Raw genomic sequence first — 10,599 nt, forward strand, 5'->3', positions numbered from 1 at the left:
CATTGCATATGGAATAAATACCTTGGCACTAATCTTAGTGAAGCTCTTCAACAAAGCCGTTTGCACAAGCTTCCCACCTTGGACATGTAACACCATCACCCCATTCACAAGGCAGGAGATCCAATTGAGAGTGCTCTCAACGGAAGCAAGAACGGAAGGAGAGAGAGAGACAGAGAGCCACAAGTTTTGGTGGGTGCAGAACCACCCTAATCTTCTTTTTCATTCATTTATATATGTGTTTGAGTATTGTACATAACCGGGGTAAAGGCACAATGACCTTTAACCCCCACAACCTCCCACTTAAAGAACAATGTGCCTTTAAGGGAGAACAACCAGTGAGCATACTATCCAATGCCCATCAATACACAACAATACTCAAACCGCTGACTAGGTAGACTCTTCGTCAGCATATCTGCAGGGTTATCATCTGTATGAACCTTAACAAGCTCTATGCGCTTGTCCTCAAGTACCTCCCTGATGAAATGGTACCTGACCTCAATGTGTTTGGTCTTTGCATGAAAGACCGGATTCCGTGGTAGCTGAATAGCACTCATGGAATCACTATGCAATGTCGGTACACCTATATGAATCCCCAAATCTCCCACTAGCCGATCAAGCCATATAGCCTCCTTGCAACCCTCTGTGGCTGCAAATACTCAGCCTCTGTGGTAGACAAAGCAACGCACTTCTGTGCGTGAGACATCCACGACACTGCACCACCTGCAAAGGTGAACATATAACCAGAAGTGGATCTCCTACTATCCACATGCCCTGCATAGTCTGAATCTATGTACCCAAGTACACGCATGTCTCCTTTACCAAAGTAGATGCACATCTCCTTGGTACCCTTCATGTACCTCATGATGCACTTAACTGCCTCCCAATGCCTCTTTCTTGGATTAGCCATATACCGGCTAACAACTCCCACTGCAAATGCAATGTCTGGTCTAGTAGCTATCATAGCATACATAAGACTCCCAACTGCTGATGCATAAGGAACCTTGGCCATCACGGCCCTTTCCTCATCTGATTTGGGACTATCTGTATGAATCAGTTTCACACATGGAGGCAATGGAGTACTCACTGCCTTCCCCCCCTCCATATTGAAACGCTGCAATACTTTTGCAACATACTCTTTTTGTGAAAGACAAAGGAGTTTCCTACTCCGATCACGCGTGATGCACATACCAAGAATATGACCTGCAAATCCCAAATCCTTCATATCAAAGGCCTCATGCAACTTGGCCTTTAATGCATCTAGCTCATAAGTATTCTTGCTAGCCAATATCATATCATCCACATATAGTGCCAAGATTATCAGGCTATTATCCTTGGCCCTTTTAGTGTAGAGGTAGTGATCAATTTCACTCCTTTTAAAACCCTGGGACCGAATGAAAGCATCAAACTTCTGATACCATTCTCTAGGCACTTGCTTAAGACCATAGAGACTCTTCTTCAGCTTGCAAACTAAATGCTCTTTGCCCTTTTCTTCAAAGCCTTCCGGCTGCACCATGTAAATTTCCTCATGCAAATCCCCATGCAAGAAAGTTGTCTTGACATCCATCTGCATAAGCTCCATATCCTCTAATGCCACTAGTCCAAGCATGCATCTAAGTGTGGTCATCTTCACAATAATCTCATCAAAGTCCACACCCTTTTCTTGCTTGAACCCTTTAGCGACCAAACGGGCCTTGTACCTAGGCACATCATCACCTGTACCTTCATTTTGTAGACCCATTTACATGGCAATGCTTTCTTTCCATGTGGCAAAGAAACTAAGTCCCAAGTCTTACTCTTCATAAGTGAACTCATCTCTGATTGCATAGCATACTCCCACTTGCATTGATCCTCGCGCATCATAGCCTCTTTGTAGCAAGAAGGCTCCCCGCAATCAGTAAGCATCACATAGTCTACCCCTAGAACAAACCTATCAGGCGGTCTAGACACTCTAGATGATTTTCTCAAGGGCATTTCAGCTTGCTGTCCCACTTGCATATCAGCCACATTTGGCTCATCATTTCCACCAAGAGATGATCCATCATCTACCCTTGATTGTATACCTGTGGGAGTACTTGGTGGTACCATTTCTTGCACATTTGGTGCATGGACAGCTTGCTGTCTATCAACATATGCAGGTGGATTCACATCCTGGAAAGTGATTCTCCTCATTTCCACATCCCTCATGGGTGCCTTATGCATCTTCTTCTCATTGAAGACCACATCATGGCTGCGTATGATCTTCTTTGCTTCTGGATCCCAGAGACGATAGCCCATCTCTCCACTTTCACCATAACCCAGAAAGATGCATTTCCTAGACTTAGGATCTAGCTTCTTTCGAAGCTCTTTTGGCACATGTGCATATGCCTCACACCCAACTATACGCAAATGAGAGTAAGAGGGCTTCTTGCCACTCCATGCCTCTTCAGGAATACCACCATCCAAACTCTTACTAGGTGATCTATTGATCACATGCACTGCAGTCTTCATTGCCTCAGCCCAAAAACCACCAGAAAGACTTGCATTGGAAAGCATACATTGCAACCTTTCTTGAATGGTATAGTTCATCTTTTCTGCAACTGAATTTTGCTCTGGAGTACGAGGGGATGTGAGCTCCCTCTTAATCCCACGTGTATCACAGAAATGCTAAAAGTCATGAGAGAGATATTCTCCACCACCGTAGGCATTTAAGCGTTCTACCTGACTGATTCTCAACCAAGGCCAGCCATTTCTGAAATACCTGGAACACATCACTCTTCTGAGCTATAGCATAAGCCCACACTTTCCTAGTTGCATCATCAATGAATGTCACATAGTATTCAGCCCCGCCTAATGACCATGTAGGCATGGGACCACATACGTCTGAATGCACCAAATCAAGCATTTCAAACTCTTTCTTTCCCCTTCTTTTATGGGCTGATTTAGTCTGCTTCCCATAGAGACAGTGCTCACAAAATTCAAAATCAGAGAAACTCAACTGCGGTACATAACCCAAACGGCATAAGAGTTTCATTCCATTTTGGCTCATGTGCCCCAACCTGCAATGCCACAAAGAAGTGCTTGGCTTCTCGGTTATTGCAACAACATGATCAAATACCCCTGATACATGTAAGGGATACAAAGTCCCACACTTGGCACCCCTGGCCAAAAGCATAGAGCCCTTCTGAATTTTCCAACTCTGAAAGCCAAAAATGGTGTGAAAGGCAGCATCATCTAGCTGACCCACTGAAATAAGACTCTTGGTCAGCTTAGGCACATGTCTCACATGTTTCAAAACAAATGCAGACCCATTTGCAAAAGAAAACTTTATGTCACCTGCTCCCACTATGTCACATGCATAGTCATTTCCAAGATGCACACAACCTGTCTTTCCACTATCATAAGTGGAGAACCATTCCCTATGGGGAGTAACATGGAATGAAGCACCAGAATCCAAAATCCAATCCTGGGAATATGCATCATCTGAAGTGGTAAGCAACTCTGCAGATAAACTAGACATGAAGAGAACGTCATTGTCACTATCATGTGTGACTGCATTGATCTCCTCGATCTTCACTTTTCCTTTGTCCTCCCTTGGACTCTCTTCCTTTTGATTTGCACCCCAATTTGCATTCTTTTTCTTATTCTTTTTCTCTCTTTTTAGCTTGTAGCAATCCTTTTTCATATGGCCCTTCTTGCCACAATGGTAACACTCAATGTTTTGTGCCCTGGATTTGCTACGAGACTTCCCTCTTTCTTGGGACTTCCCCCTGAACTGTGATCTGCCCCTTTGCACATTTAAGGCTGCATCCTTCTTATTGCCATCCATAGACTTCCGTCTAATCTCCTCGGCCAACAAGCTACCCACAACATCATCAAATTTCAGTACTCCACCAAGTGCAGAGTTACTGACAGCTATACGGAAGGTATCCCATGAGGATGGCAATGAACATAAGAGAAATATTGCCTTAGTCTCCGCATCAAAATTCATCTTTTGAGCCTGAAGCTGGCTGAAAATAATATTGAATTCATTCAAGTGAGAAGCAATGGAGACCCCTTCCTTCATCTGCAGTTCATCTGCAGCTCAAACAACCCCTTCATGAGGTAAACTTTCTTAGAGGCAGTTTCCTTCTCGTAAGTGGCACACAGTTTCTTCCACAAATCTTCCGTAGTCTACTCATTCACTACTGTGAAATAAACTGACTCTGCAAGATGAAGTCTAATAGTAGACTTTGCTAATGCATCCAACTCATTCCAATCATCCTCAGACATATTTGCAGGCTTAGCTTCAATCCCTACCAAGGGTTTAATCTGCTTCTTTTGAATAAGCACATCCCTTATTTGTTCTTTCCACAAAGAAAAGTTTGTCCCATCAAACTTTTTAATGTTGAAAAACTCCTTTTCAGACATGGAAGAGGACGCCATGATGCAAATGAAACAAAATCCCAAATGCTAGTGCCTGCAAGAGAGAATCACACCAAATACCAGGTGCACCCAAATGTGTATGCCACAATAGAGTGAAATATCACCAAAACTCAAAGCTCAAAGCATCAAAAGATGCATCTAACTCATGTGCATATACTATGCATCCATATGAGCAAATCTGGCCCAAAAGGAAATGCCAATAAGTGCCAAATGACTCAAGCATAAACACCGTCCACTGGCATATGCATCAATAATATCTCATCCAAGAGAGCATAGCACTATCAATGCATCACCTGCAATGTGTCAAACCTGTCCCTCAGCATAAAATAGCATCCATGTGCAAAGCGTCCATAAAAAATAGCATCCCACAAGGCAATTTGGGCCTATCAGTGCATCCACTAAGGACCGCAATGCATCCAAATGGCCTACAAATCATCCATTGCAACCAAATGCACACCACGAATGAGCGCACACTGCTCAAACTACAACCAGAGTGATCTGCATAAGGTATGCTTAAGAAATCATAGTCCCACGGTAATGACCGCTACTGAAAATAGAACCTGAGATGCTTCAAAACATGGGTGCCATTGCATAATTGGACTCAGCAAGAAAATCTGCAAATATCTCTCTTCTGCCAGAACTCCAAAATCCCAACCGATGAGTGAGAAATGGGAGTCAACACTTATCCACTGCCATGTGGCATAAATCTAAGGTTTCAAAACCTTAGAATGAAAAAATGCATAACAGAGAGACGAAATCGAATACACAGAGATCTATAACTCTAAAAATCCTTCACCGAATCGCACAAGAACTGACAAGTAGGGGTTTTTGGGCGTCCGGAACGCAATGGGATAGACGGTTTTGGAAACCGTGGTCTCAATCACTGGGTCCAACACACGGACTGAAAAATGTTTTTTGAAACAAAGCTGTTTGTAAACTCCACTGGAGTGTGAATGATGAGCAACATAGAAGTTTTAGGACCTCCTGAGTCCACCGGAACTGACAGATCTGCAAATGGTTGCTCCAAACTTGAGTTCCAACACCCGGGCAAAAAACGCAGAAACTGACACAGTGAGTCAGAAATCCAATGAAATGATCCCAGATTCAAGAATGAAGGTGTTTCCAGGCTCCTGAAGTAATGTGGACACCAAAATCAAGCAATAGTTGCCTCTACAAGTCAATACGGAGTCTCTGTCATCGAACGGAACAGGGAAAAGCTCAAAAAACGACTTTTTTCTTTGAAACCACTTCGCAAAGCCAAAGTGACTTTTCCAAAGGTTCCTCCAAGGTCTCTGCACACTCGGATGCAAGTAAAGTCACCCATAAAGCTTCCCACAGAGCTTCTCCTTCCTCCCACAGAGCTGGTGAGCTTCAAGCATTCACGCACGCTCAGCTAGATCACCCGGGCTCTGATACCAGTTGAGAGTGCTCTCAACGGAAGCAAGAACAGAAGAAGGAGAGAGAGAGACAGAGAGCCACAAGTTTTGGTGGGTGCAGAACCACCCTAATCTTCTTTTTCATTCATTTATATATGTGTTTGAGTATTGTACATAACCGGGGTAAAGGCACGATGACCTTTAATCCCCACACCAATGAGCTCAAAAAACTACATGACCATTATAATTGGACATGTCATATCCAATATCTATGCATCAATAATTGGACATTCGGAGACACATGACTAGAAGGTCAACCTTAGAAAACCAAGGTCATGATCTTCAATGCATCTTGGCTAGCCAGGCATAGAGAGCATTTCATATTGGATTGGGTGCTAGTGGAGGTGGTTGCATCCTACACATGCTTGGGGGTCCTTTTCTCCGGCCCGGTCTTCATGATGCGATTATCATTACAGGATCAACTAAGTAGTGTATGCCACACTAGCCAGACTTGAGCGGCAATGCTTTCATTCTCACTTCCAAGAACCCTGGACCAAAACCCTTCTCTTTGACTCTTTAATCAAACCAACAAGTGTGTATGGCACCCTTGATGGGGGCAAATGTATCAAAGAGAGATTGGGCTCCAAGTGAGAGGCTTCAGGTTCTTGTACTTTCATGAATGATTTTCTATCATGTATCTCCACCACATTAGACAATATGGCTTTTCCACCTCATGTTGACATAGGCTTCCTTGGTCAGCCTTGTCCTCATTCCTGACATTGGTGGTAGAGGGTGACTAGAGGTGTTGGTATGCACACACATGCAAATGGATTGCGAGCATGAGGGTCATCATAGACAAGTTACCTCAGAACCAGCACAAAATTGTGCCCCCCTTCATACCGCTCACATATTACGAGGTGAACCAGGGCATCAAGGACTTACAATTATACACATTCAAGGACTTGGTTGCTCCTCAGAAGCCCCCTCTAAAACTCAGCTTTTATAAAGACTGCTACCTACTACTGATTTTAACTCAAGGCCTCATTGATCTACCAAGATACATACGGATGCACCTCCCCCCACTCCTTGAGGATATCGATCGTATGTCCCATGTGTCATCACACCAACTTCATATTAAGGGTGACCAGTAGAGGGCATAACCTTAGAGGACTGAGTCCACACGTGTGATCACCAGGAGATCCAGTGAGAGAAGCAATTAGCTTTTAGATGCTCCACATACTATGAGATCAGAGGTCACTATCATTGCCTCTTTGGGGATCATTTTGAACCCCTTATCTAGTCTCCTGTCCTATCTAGATCAAAGATGAGTGGTAGCTTTCATCCATAAGGCTATTCGACACAGGGAGTGGTTGCTCCAAGCATGTAGGTGAGATCAGGGTAATGTCTAGACTCCTCTTCAAGCATGATCACATAGTTTTTCCAACTAGACAGCATCAATAAATAGGACTGTCAAAAACGAAGGATGCAAGGAATCGAGCCAAAGATATGACAAACTTGCCAATAGATTGAGGCACATATCTTATTAAGGGACCTCTCTCCACGCTCATCAAAGCGGAGAAATGACTCACTGAAGTAATAGTGGTACTTGTTCATCGCCAGAGGTCATAGCCAGGAGACCACAATGGACCACACATGTAGACAACTACCATCATTCCATCATATGTTTTATGCTGTCATAACAGCCGCACACAATGACATCCCCTTCTTAGGTTGACGCCCCGCTAACTCTCATCCTTTGAGCTTAGTTTTCTCTCTATGCATTGATGCTATTATGATCATGATTATGGGTTTCTCTTTTTGCATTCATCATGCATGTTGATGCCCGATTGCTAAGTGGCTCCACCCCTCAGCTCATTGTATCATGAATCTTTTAGTCTCATAGCCTATGGTCTTCCAAAGCCTTTGGTCTCTCTCTCTCTCTCTCTCTCTCTCTCTCTCTCTCTCTCTCTCTCTCTCTCTCTCTCTCTCGCTCTCTCGCTCTCTCGCTCCCCATCCCTCTCCCTCTCTCCCTCCATCCCTCCCTCCCTCCCTCCCTCCCTCCCCCCCCCTCTCCCCTTCCCTCTCTCTCTCTCTCTCTCTCTCTCTCTCTCTCTCTCTCTCTCTCTCTCTCTCTCTCTCTCTCTCTCTCTCTCTCTCTCTCTCTCTCTCTCTCTCTCCCCCCCTCTGTGTGTGTGTGTGTGTGCACGCTAGCTTCACTCTGCATTGTCCGCTCCTCCTAACCACCTCGCTACTCATTCGCTTCCTTATGCCACATTCATTCGATGAGGGTGACGCTCCTCTAGCCATCTAGAAAAGGCAATTTCTTTGCATACCTAGATGAAAAAATAGCCATGAGACAAATCAGTAAACTAAACACACCACCAACATTGGGTTTAACACCATGTCTCCTTATCTATTTTTATTCTTGACAACATGTCATCGCTCCTTCCAAGCCAATAGCTCAAAATGTGCTCCCACCCATTGCCTCCAACACCTTGCCCCCAATCGATCCGACTTCCCTTTGGGGTTTGGACTATGAGGCTCAATCCAGGCTAAGTGAGTGAACGATAATCCCAAACACTTACATACAAGGAGATCACATGTGGATACTCATGAAATATCTACATGTGGTTGAGGTGGCAATGCGAGTGGTGCCAACACTTGTTTGATGGAATCAAACCTAGAGCATATTCTTGAATTCATTGAAGAATACTTTGAAGTTTGAGATATAAGGAAGAAGCAAAACTCATAAACAAATAATCAAATGCTTAGTACTTGATTGTCAAATGCTTGTATGATCATGAATGGAAAGACTATCACAGTTTCATCTAACAAAACTCAAGGAGTTGAGATGAGACACACACACAAGAGAGAGAGAGAGAGAGAGAGAGAAGAGAGAGAGAGAGAGAGAGAGAGAGAGAGGGAGGGAGGGACGGAGGGAGGCAGGGAGGGAGGGAGGTGTTAGAATATGAAGCGAAGTTGAGTCAGTTTGGTGTGTTCTAGTGTGTTCTAGATTGAGTTCTAGTCTAGTGTGTCCTATGGATGCCACGTGTCATATTGGGAGTTATCCCATATGCATAGGTGTTCATATGTGTGTGTGTGCCCTTATATAAGAGCTGTACTTGTCTAGTGTCAAATCAATCAAGTATCAAGGTACAAGCTCTTTGGTCTACATGTGAGTGCTCTCCTTTTGTTCATTGCTCTGGTCATTTCATTTCCATTTCATTATGTCTCCTTTTGAGTATCACTTGCTCTCCCCCTAGCCTACCCTCTCTCTCTCCCTCTCTCCACCATGTTCCTTTAGGAGGGAGGCAAGGAGGGAGGGAGGGGGGCGAGGGAGGGAGGGAGGAGGGAGGGAGGGGGGGGAGGAGAGAGAGAGAGAGAGAGAGAGAGAGAGAGAGAGAGAGAGAGAGACAGACAGACAGACAGACAGACAGAACGATGAGGGAGTTTTAACAGGGAGGCAAAAGCTTCAAGAGGAAGACGATAGGTGGTGAGGGAGAATTTCATCCCTTAATTAAGCATAAGCCTTAGGTTAATTTGGGTCCTCCTATGCCCATGCTAATACTAATTTGATTTTTTGAAGATCATGGTGACCTATTGGGAGTAACCCTTATCCACTCACTTGATACGCCTCTAACTAATGGGTCACTGAACTTCAAAAATTCGTAACTCAGAAACGAAATACAATCTTCCACCCGAATCAATTGCAAAACTTTCCACCCGAAGTGATTGCAAAACGAAGGATGTGAGGAACCAAGCCAAAGATATGACAAACTTGCCAATAGATTGAGACACATATCATATTAAGGGACCTTCTCTCCATGCTCATCAAACCGGAGAAATGACCCACAGGAGTAATAGTGGTACTTTCGTTGCCACGTCATAGCCAAGAGACCACAATGGACCACACATGTAGACAACCACTAGCATTCCATCATAAGTTTTATGCAGCCATAGTAGTTGCACACAATGACATCTCCTTCTTAAGTTGACATCCTGCTAACTCTCATCCTTTGAGTTTAGAGGTTTTTCTCTCTATGATCATGACTATGGGTTTTTCTTTTTGTATTCATCATGGATGTTGATGCCCAATTGCTAAGTGGCTCCACCCCTCAGCTTATTGTATCAGGTTTCTTTTAGTCTCATAGTCTATGGTCTTCCAAAGCCTTTGCTCTCTCTCTCTCTCTCTCTCTCTCTCTCTCTCTCTCTCTCTCTCTCTCTCTCTCTCTCTCTCTCTCTCTCTCTCTCTCTGCTCCCCCTCTCTCTCACTCTCTCACTCCCCCTCCCTCTCTCCCTCTCTCCCCCCCCCCCTCTCTCTCTCTCTCTCTCTCTCTCTCTCCCCCTCTCCCTCTCTCTCTCTCTCCCTCTCGCTCTCCCTCTCCCTCTCTCTGTCTCTCCCCCTCCCCATCCCCTCTCCCTCCCCCCCTTCTCTCTCTCTCTCTCTCTCTCTCTCTCTCTCTCTCTCTCTCTCTCTCTCTCTCTCTCTCTCTCTCCTCTCTCCCCTCCCTCCCCCCCTCCCCCTCCCCCTCCCCCCCAGGCTACAATTCTAGAATGGAGCGACGTGGTCAAGAAAGGCACTGCTGTCCCCAAGAAAGAGTTCATTTTATATGCTCTAGAGGAGGATAAAAGGAGAAACAGTAAAGCCCTAAATGTCTTAGTCCAATGCCTCACAGTAGGAGATACCCCTATGGCAGATGCAAATGCATTCTTCACCAAAATGGGTGTGAACCTGACATGTGAGACAACTTGGAGAGTTGGTAAGCCTGACCCACAAGGCCACTTATGAATAGCTGTGGATAGGAAGACCCTCATGAGCATA

Source organism: Dipteris shenzhenensis, chromosome 30 (assembly GCF_047967505.1).
Source record: "Dipteris shenzhenensis isolate YYH24624 ecotype China chromosome 30, Dip_SZ_1.0, whole genome shotgun sequence".
NCBI lineage: Eukaryota > Viridiplantae > Streptophyta > Polypodiopsida > Gleicheniales > Dipteridaceae > Dipteris > Dipteris shenzhenensis.